Genomic DNA, 12432 nt, shown 5'->3' with positions numbered 1-12432 from the left:
ATGAACAGCCAAAGGTGAGCCTGACATCTCATGAAACACAAGGAGTGCACTAGACATGCACACACGGCACCACACTTACATGCATGTCTACATCTCCTCCAACTGTTGCAGTGATGAGATCACCATACATGTCACATGTGCCATTCATCCTTCTACATATCAGTGTCACGTGCATCCATGTTGCATCACAGTTGCACACTTGTCAGATACACATACATGCAAATACATGCATATGTACACAGTGCAGATACATGCATTATGAACCACCATCCATGCCACAACCATGCCAATGTACATACATAGAAATTCAAACATGTGTGCTCCCACACCTGCATTTGCCCAGCATGCTTACCAACACATACACCATCAATGTGTCTCACAACTGAGAGGACTCACATGTGGCAGCCTCACGCCCATGTTCATACACATCCCTACATGGCCCTACATAAACACATGTGCAACCTGCATACTACTGGCACACCACGACACGCACAGTGTACTATCAACATGCATGTACACTTATCGCTCGACTCCAGACAGGTCTGCCTCTCAAGGATCTGGACGTAGAGTGCTGGGCATATGCATTCCAGGACCCTCATTTGATGGTTCGACAGCTGGCCCCAGCGCCCCTTGGCATCCGATGCCTTAGCGAGGTGCAGGGCCTTGTTGAGGGTCCTGGACCTGAAGTCCTCCCAGCGCTTCTTGACATGATGTAAGTCTCGGACTGCCACCCCCTCCGCGTTGATGGCAGTCACAATGTCCATTCAGATCCTGGTCCGTCCTTCATTGTCGGCGCGCGAACTTCCAAAGAGGGCATCATACTGCCCCAGGACTTGCTCCACCAGGACACCAACTTCAGTGGCAGTGAAGCTGGTGGCCCTCTGCCTCTGTGGCTGGGGGTTTCCACTGCTGCCAGATGGTGTTGTGCTGGACATGGCAACCCCAGAGGCAGGAGTGGGTGGGCAACTGGGTCCTGGGGCTGGGCTGTGGAGCGATGGAATCCCAGTTGTGAGTCTTCGGTTCCAGCAGGGGTGGTCACAGCAACTACACCCCTGGCTGACATGCAGGCAGCAAATGGCAGGGCATGTGGGCAGCAGGCAGTCAGGCAGCAGCAGATGGCAGGTGGGAGTGTGCTCGGGGCTCTGGGGGGCAGTAATTCGGCCTTAAGGGCAGGAGAGTGGTCTTCTGTGTGTTTTCGCATGGCCAGCTTGATACGGAGTGATTTGGCATGTGAAAAAATTGCATGTCAGCATGTAATTCGAGGAAAGGGCCTTAGCACGTAAGCGTGTCAGCACACGCGCGCGATTTCATTGGACCAAAGGCCCTTAGCGTGTAAGCGTAAGTTATGTAGGACGCCATTTCCTTGTACTTGCTTTTCGTGGAGAGCGAGTGGGTGAAATCTGTACTTCTTGTCGGTTCACATGCGATTACTTCACAGCGTTTCGAGTTCGTACTCCCTGTTACCTCTGACAGCTCTTTTCTGAATTTTTGTTGGGCCTGTTTCCTCAAACAGAGTTCACTTCTCCTTTTGTCCTGTCTCCTCAGACAGCGTACAATTCTTCTTTTGACGGGGGTGTTGCCAACGCGCACACGCACATATTTTTCACGTTCTTTTTCCAGGCAGACGGTGAGTTCTGCACGTACTTAGCAACTGTGCTTGACCCGTGTGTCTTGTTCCCCTTCAGAGGTCATTGTAGGCTGCGTCTATTATGCGTACGCTTAGTTTTGTGTTTCTGGGTGCCACAGCGTAGTGCGGGTTCATTTTTTCACGCACTTGGTCTACGAGGAGTTGCGTGCACGTTAATTTTTTATTTTGGGCTGCCTGTGCGTTGCGTGACACGTCATCTTCCCCCAGGGGTCACAGACAGCCTTGTTAGAGCACTAGGGTACGAATTCCATCTGGTATCCTAACCCTTTGACCCTCAATTGCCCAGGACAATAGTTTACTGCAACTCCCATACGCAAAACAACTTCAGTGTCATGGTTGGGAGGCGACCAAGCGGTAAGGGAGGCAAAGGTGGCCGACCTTCAAAAGGTGGGCGTGGTGGGCGCGGTAGGGGACGTGGCCGGGATTTACAGGGTGCCCCTATACCCCATGTGTGGAGGAACAATCAGGGACACCCATGCCCCCCCCATGGTTGAGGGAAACGTGGCTGACACCATCCCAGCTCAGCCCTTGTTGGACTAGCCCATTGTGGCACCTGACCTGGCACAGGATGACTCCCTGGCTGACTTCCAGGTCAGCAAGTCTAGGCCACGTGTGGCGGTGCAAGTTGTTGCCACCAAGCCTCGTGGATCTGGGGCAGCTATGTCATCTGCTGCCCCAAGTATGCAGGGTGGGGAGGCTGCAGGGGCAGCTGCAGCTCCATCCGCCCCAGCTCTGACTCTCCCAGCCAGGACAGTGTCAGTCCAGGTCCATCAAACTGACGTTCCCCCTGCCAACATTACCCTGCAACCAATGCCTGCATCAAGACCTATGGTCATTGTGCATTCCCACACTCCTACTACCCAGTCCACCGGTGATTCTGCCCCTACTGACCAGAGCGGCGTAAGCCACTCTATCTCTGCTGCACCTTTAAAGAAGAGGAAGAAGGGTGCTCTGGCACAACAGGCTGAGACCCCAGACACGGCTACACACTCTGGTACCTCAAGGAAGCCTTGCTTTAATGATCAGGAACTTGATGCACTTGTGGCCTATGTGTCAGCACATAGCTGCAAAATGGTGGTGACTGCAGGGTGCAAGACCACACCTGGTCAACGTAGGGCACACTGGCAGACCATCGCGGACCGCATAAGTGCCCTTGGATTTGTGAGGCGCACAGCTGATGATTGCTACAAGCGGTGGAATGACCTGAAACACAGAGCAAAGAACAAGCTGGCCTCAAATCATGCCGCTACTCTGGTGACTGGCTGTGGGTCTCCACAAGAGGACAACAAACTCACTGAACATGGGTCTGTTGCTGGGGCCTTCGTCACAGAGGAACAGATCCAAGGTGTGGGAGAACTACCTGATTATGATGCATTGTCCGGTGAGTGTCCATGCATGTGTGTGTAATGCATGTTTATGTTGTTTGGGTGGCGGGTTCTGATTGAGTGCCAGGTGAGGGTGTGCGTGCCTGAGTGGTATGGGTCACCCATGTGTTTCATCCAAAACATTCAGCGGCCTTGAATTTGGATGTGACAGTATCCCTTCTGCCAACAGTAGTAATTTAGCGCAACATTACGGCAGTTGCCCTTGAAGTGGCATCTTGCAACAACATTGTTTGTATTTTTCTGTGTTCGTTCAGGCTGATTGTTTCAATTCTCCCACTTTTGCTACGCATTCCTCAGCCCTATTGTCACATTTGTGACATTCTTCTGTCATTGATGAACCCCACATTGGCCCACATGTGTTACCTTGTTAGGTGAATGATTTGACCATTCAGGCTGATTGAGTATTGGCCTGATCACATACATTTTTGGGGCCTGTTTGAATGTGGAACATGATAGTTGTTTCCTGTCATTTTGAAGTGCACAACCATTGATGTGTACATCGGCCTGCAATCACTGTATTTTTGTACACTGGATGTGTTGCAGTGTGTGGCACATGCCTATTTTGTCACACTATGTAGCATTTTTCATCTCATCATGTCCATCTCACATGGATGGCTGACAGTATTCATTCATTGACATATGGATGTACTTGTGGAATGTACCATGGCTATGGTACATGCCATCTGTGTGATGGCATGTGTCATGTATGTGTATTGGACATGCCACTCACAGGCCAATGTGTGATGGCACTGCTACCCAGCATGCAGCAAATGTGTTGCTCTTCCATCTTGGTGTCATCAGTGTCTGCCTTTTGCCTCCCCTTCCAACTCAGTGACAGTGCATGCATGGGAGGGTTATAGTCATGTGGGACATGTGTAAATCATGTACTGGTTCTGTAGCTTGTCAGGCCTATTTGTATGCTATGATGCTAATGCCTGTTTCCATTGTTTGTCTTTCATGTTTTTGCAGGGGATGACGCACTTGATGCTGTTGAGGTTGAGGAGATGGTGCAGACCCAGGAGGGATCTCAGGCACGACCGGGCACCAGTGGAGGACGTGGTGTGGTGGTGGGTGAGAACTCAATCTTGCTGCAGACCATTCTGTTCAGGGGTGTCTCTGGGTGCACCTCGCCAGACCTCTATTCAGGTGCTGATTCGGATGATGAGACCTATGTGGCGTCGCAGGTAAGTGTTTCTGGCAGGGATTCTGTTCTGTCCAACCCACCTGCACCAGGGGTAGAACCCTCTATGGGGATGTCAGTGTTGGTAAGTCCGCCTTTGGCGGTTACGGATGCAGGGTCACACTCCACAACATCTAATCCTGTTCCTGGGACAGCAGATCAGAGGGGGAATGCAGACCTGCAGCCTCAGGCAGTGCCAGCACAGCAAGGCGCGGATCGCCTTGCCCCAAACAGGTGTGGTGCCCGCCGACACGGTGGCCGTATGCCACCAGGCAATACCGCATGGGAACAATCCATGTACGGTATGGCAACCCAACAGACAGCATCAGTTGAGATGATGGCTCAAGCAATGGAGCGGGTGGCCACTTCCATTGTCCCCCCTGAAAGGCATATGGAGCAACTACAGCAGGCAACATACTCCATTTGCCAATCACACAGGGAGGACATGTTGGCGTCCAACAGGGACAGACGGGCGGCACTGGAGACTCTACGCCAATCGATATCAATAGAGTCCCAGGGCCACAGGGAAGCCCAGAGGGTAGAACTCCTTCACCTCAGGGAGACTCTTGATGACCTTGAGGCTTCCACTAACTTGAGGACAGAACAGCAGCTGGAGCGCCTCACACGTTCGCTCTCAGCTGAGATGCAGGCAACTCGGGAGGATATCCGGGCATCACGTCAGGTGGTGCATGGGGATCTCCGCACTATAATCCTCCAGAACGAGACCTTCCACACCCGCATGCTTGCTGCCATGGAGGACCATACCAGGGCTTTGCGTGGGCTGACTCCCATAGCACCACCACCTCCTGTGGCAGAGCAGAGGGTGATGAGAGCGACAGCAGCAGTTCTCCCACATTGGCATAGCCATGCAGGCCATGAGCCCATGGAGTTTTTTTTTTCCCAACACCCACACAGGTAGCTGTTGGTGCGCACCCTGTCCTTGGACCTCCTGGGTGGCCTCTACCCCCCCCTGGCCCCGAAATGGCCATTTTTGATTTTTGATTTTTGATTTTTGATTTTTGATTTTTGATTTTTGATTTATTTTTTACAGTGTGTTGCCTTGTGTGTCTCCTGTGGGCATCCACTGTATTCCGGCTGGGCACATGCAGGCTTGTCCTAAGTTTGGGTTAGATGCTTGGGTTCGTGAGACACACACCCCTCCTGCTTCCCGTTTCCATGGGCTTGCAAAGGGTGTGCCCAAGTGACAGTGACTTACACAGTGACGTAGGGCTCCCATGAGCTGTGTGGGCAGTCTGCAGTCAATACTGTGTATACATTCCTAGTGGATGTTGTTGTTGCATTGTACACTGCATGGTGTATTGATATGTGCTTGTGCATCCATGTCTTCCTCCTAATTGGCAGGTTCATTCCTCATGTCTTCACAAGGCAGTCTACATTGGAGATGGAGTTCATGTTGTAACTCACACATGCACTTACACATTTGTGTGGCAGCAACACTGTACAGTTGGAAGTGGTCGATGTGCTGGCATAATCAGGTTGTAAGACTACCACTACTTTAACTTAGTACTGTCATGTTTATGCTATGTTTGAGGTTGTGTAGCTGCATTGTATTGTTGGTAAGTATTTGGTCATGTGTGCTGTTAGTTCTACATTACTGGGAGCATATTGTGTGTGGCCAGTTTCCATTAGGGACACTGTACTTTGTGACACTTGTGTCATGTTTTGGGGATTGCTTAGTTTGCTTTCACATAGCATGACATACCATGGTGTGTTGGGTGGCGGTGCTGGGGAGGGGTTGGGTGACATGGCACTGTTGTCATGTTGTATTTTGCAAGGGGGTAATGAATTTAGCAGCATAGAAGTGTGTCTTTTGATGACACAGCATTGGTGGTGTTTGTGTAGGTAGGGATGCACACAATGTAACACTTCCAGTTGACCAATCTCAGTCTGGTATGGTTGTGACAGTTGACTGTCCCTTATGTCATCATCATTGATTGTCAGCTGGTATGTGCCAGGGCTGTGTGCACTCCACAGGGGTGTGATTTTAGTTGAAGTAATTAGCCACCAGCTGCGTACGGGCTACCTCACCCTGTGCCCTTTCCCCTCCCATGCGCAGCGGGCGTGCATGTGGTTGGGGATGTGTGGGCACCACCATGTCCACGGGCAGGCCCCGGCGTGTTGCAAAGTTGTGCAGGACACATGCTGCCACTATGATCCTGCACACTACTGGGGGGCGTATAACAGCTGCCCGCCAGAACGGTCAAGGGAGCGAACGCGTGACTTGAGCACTCTGAATGTGCGCTCCACTATGCCCCGGGTTGCAATGTGGGCTGTGTTGTATCTTACCTCGGGTGGCGTGGTGGGGTTCCGAATTGGCATCATCATGTGGGTGCTCAGAGTGTAGGCACTGTCCCCTGGGGAGGTGCTGATGGGTATCATTAGTGGGGTTGTGACATTACTCAGTATCTGACATGCATGCATGTGCTGTGGCATTTATACTCACCGAGCAGCCATGTATCACCATGCAGCCCAGCTTCTAGGTCCCGGTTTAGGGTTGACATTCTGTAAATAAAACTGTCGTGGGTGGACCCTGGATAGTTGGCATATACTAAGGTGATGATTCCCTTGGCATCACATACTACCTGGACGTTGATGAAATGCCAGTTCTTGTGGTTTCTATAGATGTGCTCTGATGCCCTGGGGGGACGTAGAGCCACATGGGTGCAATCAATGGCACCTAGGACTTTGGGGAATTGTGCCACCCCATAGAAATCCTGGACAGCAGCCTGCCTTTCTGCAGGTGTTCTGGGCAGGTATATGTGCCTGCGGACTGATGGGCATGCAGTCATGATGGCCAAGACCTGGTGTAGGAAGCGTGACTGCGTGGCCTGTGACCCCCCCCCACTATAGCACTTGTCCGCTGAAATGATCCAGTGGCCAAGAAGTGCAGTACATTGAGGACCTTCTGCAGGGGGCTGAGTGCTTGGGAGCACAGGGTGGGTGATGTGAGGTCATCCTCCCACTCACTCACCAGGTCGAGTATTATGTGAGGTGGAAACCTGTACCTCCCATACACCTGGTCATCAGGCATCCCAAAAAGGCTGGTTCTGGGTGTGAAAATTCTGGGCCTGACTATCCTCCTCCTCCTCCTGCGGTATCCCACAACCACTGCTGCTAGGAACGGTATATTCATCCTGGCGTCTGAGCTTGTTTGTTGTTTGTGCGCACTTTTATGCTGCGTGGGTCCACGTACGCCTGCTTCCTGCTGGCGTACGTGTTTCAGGATTAGTGCATCTTTTTTGGCGCAAGCGTTAGCACCGTTCGAATCCATGAATACGTGTTTTGAACGTGCGTGTGGGCGTTCCGCGCATTTGCCTCCTGTACTTCCCCCGTGACGCCCACATTTTCACACGTTGTTCCCCATTCCACGTGACACGCCCTCTGTTCCTCCTACTTTTGTTGTGTGCGCCGCGCTATGTGCGAGTTCGAAGTGCGCGTAGCGTGCGCTGTTTGGAGACGTGTGCGCCAGCGTGCGCCACGCAGAATTTTGCCACACATCCTGGGATTTACACGCGCACAGACTTCCATGAATCGCTGTGCACGGGTTTCGCTGCAATTTTCGCACTGGCACTGCGATTCGCACGCTTTCGCACGCTTTCGCATCGCGTGCTCTTAAAATTTCAGCGTACATTAATTCCATGAATCGGCCTGATAATCGTCTTGGTTGGGGTTCTAACACTATTCCATATTGAAAATGATATTTGGGAAAGCCAAGTGGAAAATTTTGCGTTTTTTCAAAGGGATACATTTCCGATAGACCAGGATGTAGAATTTTTATTGAGTCATAAGGAAAAGCACACTATTAAGATGAATCTGGGGTAGAACAACATTACGGTTAGTAGCCTGGGTGTAATGGAGGTGGATATGTTTAACTGGGGAACCAGGGTGGAACGCACTATGGTGTGTTTGGCAGTAGTGGTGTTAGTGATGGGAGGATGGTTGATTATTTTGTCTATAAAGATGAAGATGTTAGTTATGATCGTAACTCTGGGCCTAAAGCTTTCATCGTTCTGAAAATGTTGGCTGGTACAGAGCAATTTTTTAAAAATATGATTGATGGAAATTGTAGGCAGACAAGCCACGTCAATAAGGGGATGGATAAGAGTTTTCTTAGCAACAAGAAATGAGGAGAGCAGTTAGTTCATTCTGGGCTGAGGAGACAAACGGAGGTTCCAGGGGGTAGAGCGCTAGCTGTGGGACATAATCAGTTGGCTCTCCCGACACAAGATTACAGAAGAATTTCGCGCTGACACTGGGTCTACATCTGCGAACACAAAAAGGTTGTGCGGGGGACTTCAAATAAAGGCCGACCTTGGTAAGATAAGTGCTAAGTGAGGACCAGATAAAATGCCGTATGTGTGACTAAGATTTATTGCAGTGTAGGGAAGTTAGGAAATCATTGCATGTTTATTTTTAATTATTTTCAGAATGTGGGAACATTAATCCATGTTTAAAAAATATCTGCATGTTCTGTTTTGTTCTCTTGTATTGCAGATGATGCTGTAATTAACCAATGGTAAGATGTGGTGACTTGTAAATAAGACACAATACAAGAAGTATTTACAAAAACACATGGGATTTTCGTGTCATTCATGCATCTGTGAATTATTTACATAAGTGATGTATAAAGGGGAGGCTCATATCAGTGCAGTAGTGCATTTGCCAATTTACCACTGCAAGTGAAATAGCAAACAAGAGAAAGCTAGTAATAAACAAATATAAAACAGAGGTTTGTGTGTGGTTTGATGAATGTTTCCTTCCTTGCATGCTGATGGGAAGGTGTCTGATCTGATACATAGATTACTGGATGTACATAAGCCAGTAATGCCTAATGTCACATAGGTTATTGGATGTATATAAGCCAGTAATACCAGCCACAAACTGTAGGTGGCACTACGAATAAAATCATTGGGTTCTACTAAGGTGTATAAGTCTGGGGCTCTCTACAGACAACTATGATGGGGTTATAGTATAAAAAAAAACATGCTCACCACTATACCACAGGAATAAAATACTGCAAAACAAGATACCACTAAAATTACCACCAATACAAGCTAACAAGGTAAGGTCACTAGAATAGTGTGATACCAAACCCAATCTAAATGTAAAACTAATTTACTGCCAAATTACCACCAATATTTTTACGGTAAGAAAATACTGCCAAATCCTGAATTTACCCCAATAAAACAAAATCTCTTACACTTCTCAGATTGTACATTCAGTTAAATAATATCTTATGTGCTAACCTATGCCTTCCAGCCGTAATACAATCCATGTATTGCGAGATAGCCCTGCTTGCACTACTCTCTCAAATGGTCTCCTCATAGTAATCAAGAAGACTGAGTATGTCTCCAAGCCAGGGCTCCTTTACCCAGATGTAAATAGTCGAGCCGGCAAAATGCCTTTGGACCGTACTCACTGTGTTACCAAAGTCGGTCAGCTAGGCAGTTAAATCTTCTGTGATCGTATCTCCTTTGATCACTGTCAGCCACCTGCAGCGTTCATGCCTGACTGCCCAACTACTCTGCAGAATCATTCTGCTCCACTCAGATACACAAGTGCACGCAAGCGCTACCCACTGTTTTCCTCACAGATAACGGGATGGCAGGCAGGACGAACTGATTGCCGGATTGGCAGACCAATACAATCTCCATCAGAGCAATGATACTCGCGTTGTGGCCACTATGGCAACCTCAGATGATAGTTTCACCTTGTTCACTCCGCTCATAGACTTTAATGTTGAAAGTTGTCAGATTTAAATTATGGTTCCAGTGACAGTCCAATTACTTCCTGACTGCTTTGCAGAATGACTCTGCTCCACTCAGCTACACGAGAGCCAATGTCATTGTTAAATTGGTGTTCATCTATTCACTGGGGTCTGCTTGGCTTCTAGCTACAATCTCAGCTGCAACTTCACACCACAAGCCAGCCTTGTGAAAGATTGTACTGGGCCATCTGCTCCTAGGGGTCAGCTTGGGGGCTTGGTTGTGCTTTCAACTGTGGATGCTTCCTGCTTGCTTTGGTGTGTGACCAGTGTGCAGACCCTTGAGCTGAGGTCATTACACCTCTTTTTTAATGTCTTACGTGCCCTGGGAAACCATCCCAGCCTAAATGAGTTTGCCCCACATCTCAATAAAGGTAGCTGTCTTCCTTTGGTGTGAGGTGTTCCAACTTTGGTCCCCAAAGAGCTATTCAGATGGGCCACAGCCACCACCTCCTCTGTCACCATGCCCTGCTTTGCTCCTGGACAGATTTCAGGCCTTTCTCTTTCGTTTTCCACCTGACAATATTCCACTCTCCTACACCATTGGATGGCAGTAGAAATGGGTTATTTTCAATTTATTCCAAATGTAAAAATGGATGCTGCTCGGCTTTCCAGTTTCAGTGTCTGCTATTTCTGTTCAATGGTAATTCCGCTATTTTAAGGAGGAATTACCAAATGGCAAGTTGTCCAATTGTATTTGGCAGTAACATCAATTCTGCATATTTCTAGTGAATTTACCGAGCTGTGAATTGTATTGACAGCAATTCCCCCCTACAGAATGACCATTGCTTTCAGGCCGAATGCTGCACATCCATGGTGCTAATTTCTTCAGCCTCGCTGGTGGGAGTGGTAATTGCGCATTGGAGGAATTGCCTCCATTATTACAACCACAATTCTAATAAGGCCCTCAGAATCTACCTTCCACTTTCATTATCAAGCAACACTTGTACATGATCTTTCGCCATAACCTAATCCTCATTAATTCACTTTGGTGCCCACTCCAGCTCTCCACTGCTCGAACTTCCTGTTTAGCACTTTTAAGGGGTCTCTGGGTATTCTTAAGTGCTACCTGAGTAAACTAAGATTGATGTTGCTTGCTTGAATGTTCTCTTACTATTCATCCCAGAAACCCCACTCCCTTCTTTGTCTCTCTCATCATGTCCCACAGACCTTTGCAGCAAATATTTTTTTTCTAAATCGTCCAGAATGTTTTCATCACTCTTAGCTAATAGTTTATGTGATGTTATTCAACTATTTAATCCCCATGTGCTTTGCCATTTACCATTTGGACGCATGTTTTTTTTCGAAATGTTACTGTGGTAGGGGCGGGGGTGCACAGACTCTGTTTAGAAGAGCCGGGCTTGCTTGCTATCTTCTCTTGCATAGTGTAACTTTGGCCACTTTGAAAAACGATCTAGTGGCACTTTTGGTTTCTAGTCCACCCTTCATGATCTGAAGATGACCTTCAGTGACTCAGCCTTTTCAATGTGTTTATGTATGGGATTATAAAGAATGGCCCTTGCTGGAAAGCCACAGAGTGCTCCAAAAACCTGATACACTTAGCGGTTGGGTGCAGGGATAGGAGATGAGCTGGAGTTGGTAGTGAGTAAAGGCAAGTGTGGGCCTCCAGAGTAGAACAATAGGGCAGACTGGAGCAATTGGCTGTCATGATGCCTACCCCCAGGGAACCAGACCAGGTCCAGCAACCCCAGAAGCAGGCATCAAGTTATTTTGAGCAAGCCCAAAAACCCATGCTAGGGGCTGTTTGGGTGCGGTCCTGGCGCCTATGGCGCCAGGCTCATATGGAGAGTCAGTCCTGGCGCCTGTGGCGCCAGGCTCATAGAGTAGAACTTACCTGATGCAGACCATGCTGCAAGCTTACCTGATGCAGACCATGCTGCAGAGCTCCAAGCCAAAGGAGGCTTGGAAGGGACTATTTTACCTAGGGACTATTTTTTTACTCAGGTGGAGCTGGGGAGGAATACTTACCTGGGACTACTTTGGAGGCTATTTAAAACACGCCCGAAGAGCAGCACACACTTCGCGTTATTCTGCATCCAGCAGCGTAACGCTCACCGTGTCTGCAAGCCTGAATCCAGTCTTCTGCCACACCCGCCTCGAGTCTGCAGCTCCTAGAAAAAGGGAGGAACAGAAGAAGAAGAGGTTAGAATAAGAGCAAAACCTTCGATCCTTACCTGAATTCCGGATCCACCGCGCCTTTGAGCTGGAAGAAAGAAGCATTGTACGCGTGCCGCCTCGCCTGCTGCAGCGCCGCGCTGATCACACCGGCCTTTGCAGCATCCTCACGACCCACCGCATCCTTCTGCACTTTCCCGTCGCACTCTGGCACCTAAGGGGAACACAAGAACAGCAAAGGTGAGCCAAGGGAATAAACAGAGGCAATAGTAACTACCCCCATAGACTTACCTGATTA

This window comes from Ambystoma mexicanum, chromosome 3p (assembly GCF_040938575.1).
Source record: "Ambystoma mexicanum isolate Mex_15411 chromosome 3p, UKY_AmexF1_1, whole genome shotgun sequence".
NCBI classification, from domain to species: Eukaryota; Metazoa; Chordata; class Amphibia; order Caudata; family Ambystomatidae; genus Ambystoma; species Ambystoma mexicanum.
The sequence above is the reverse complement of the archived record's forward strand: the minus strand, read 5'-3'. Positions refer to the sequence as shown.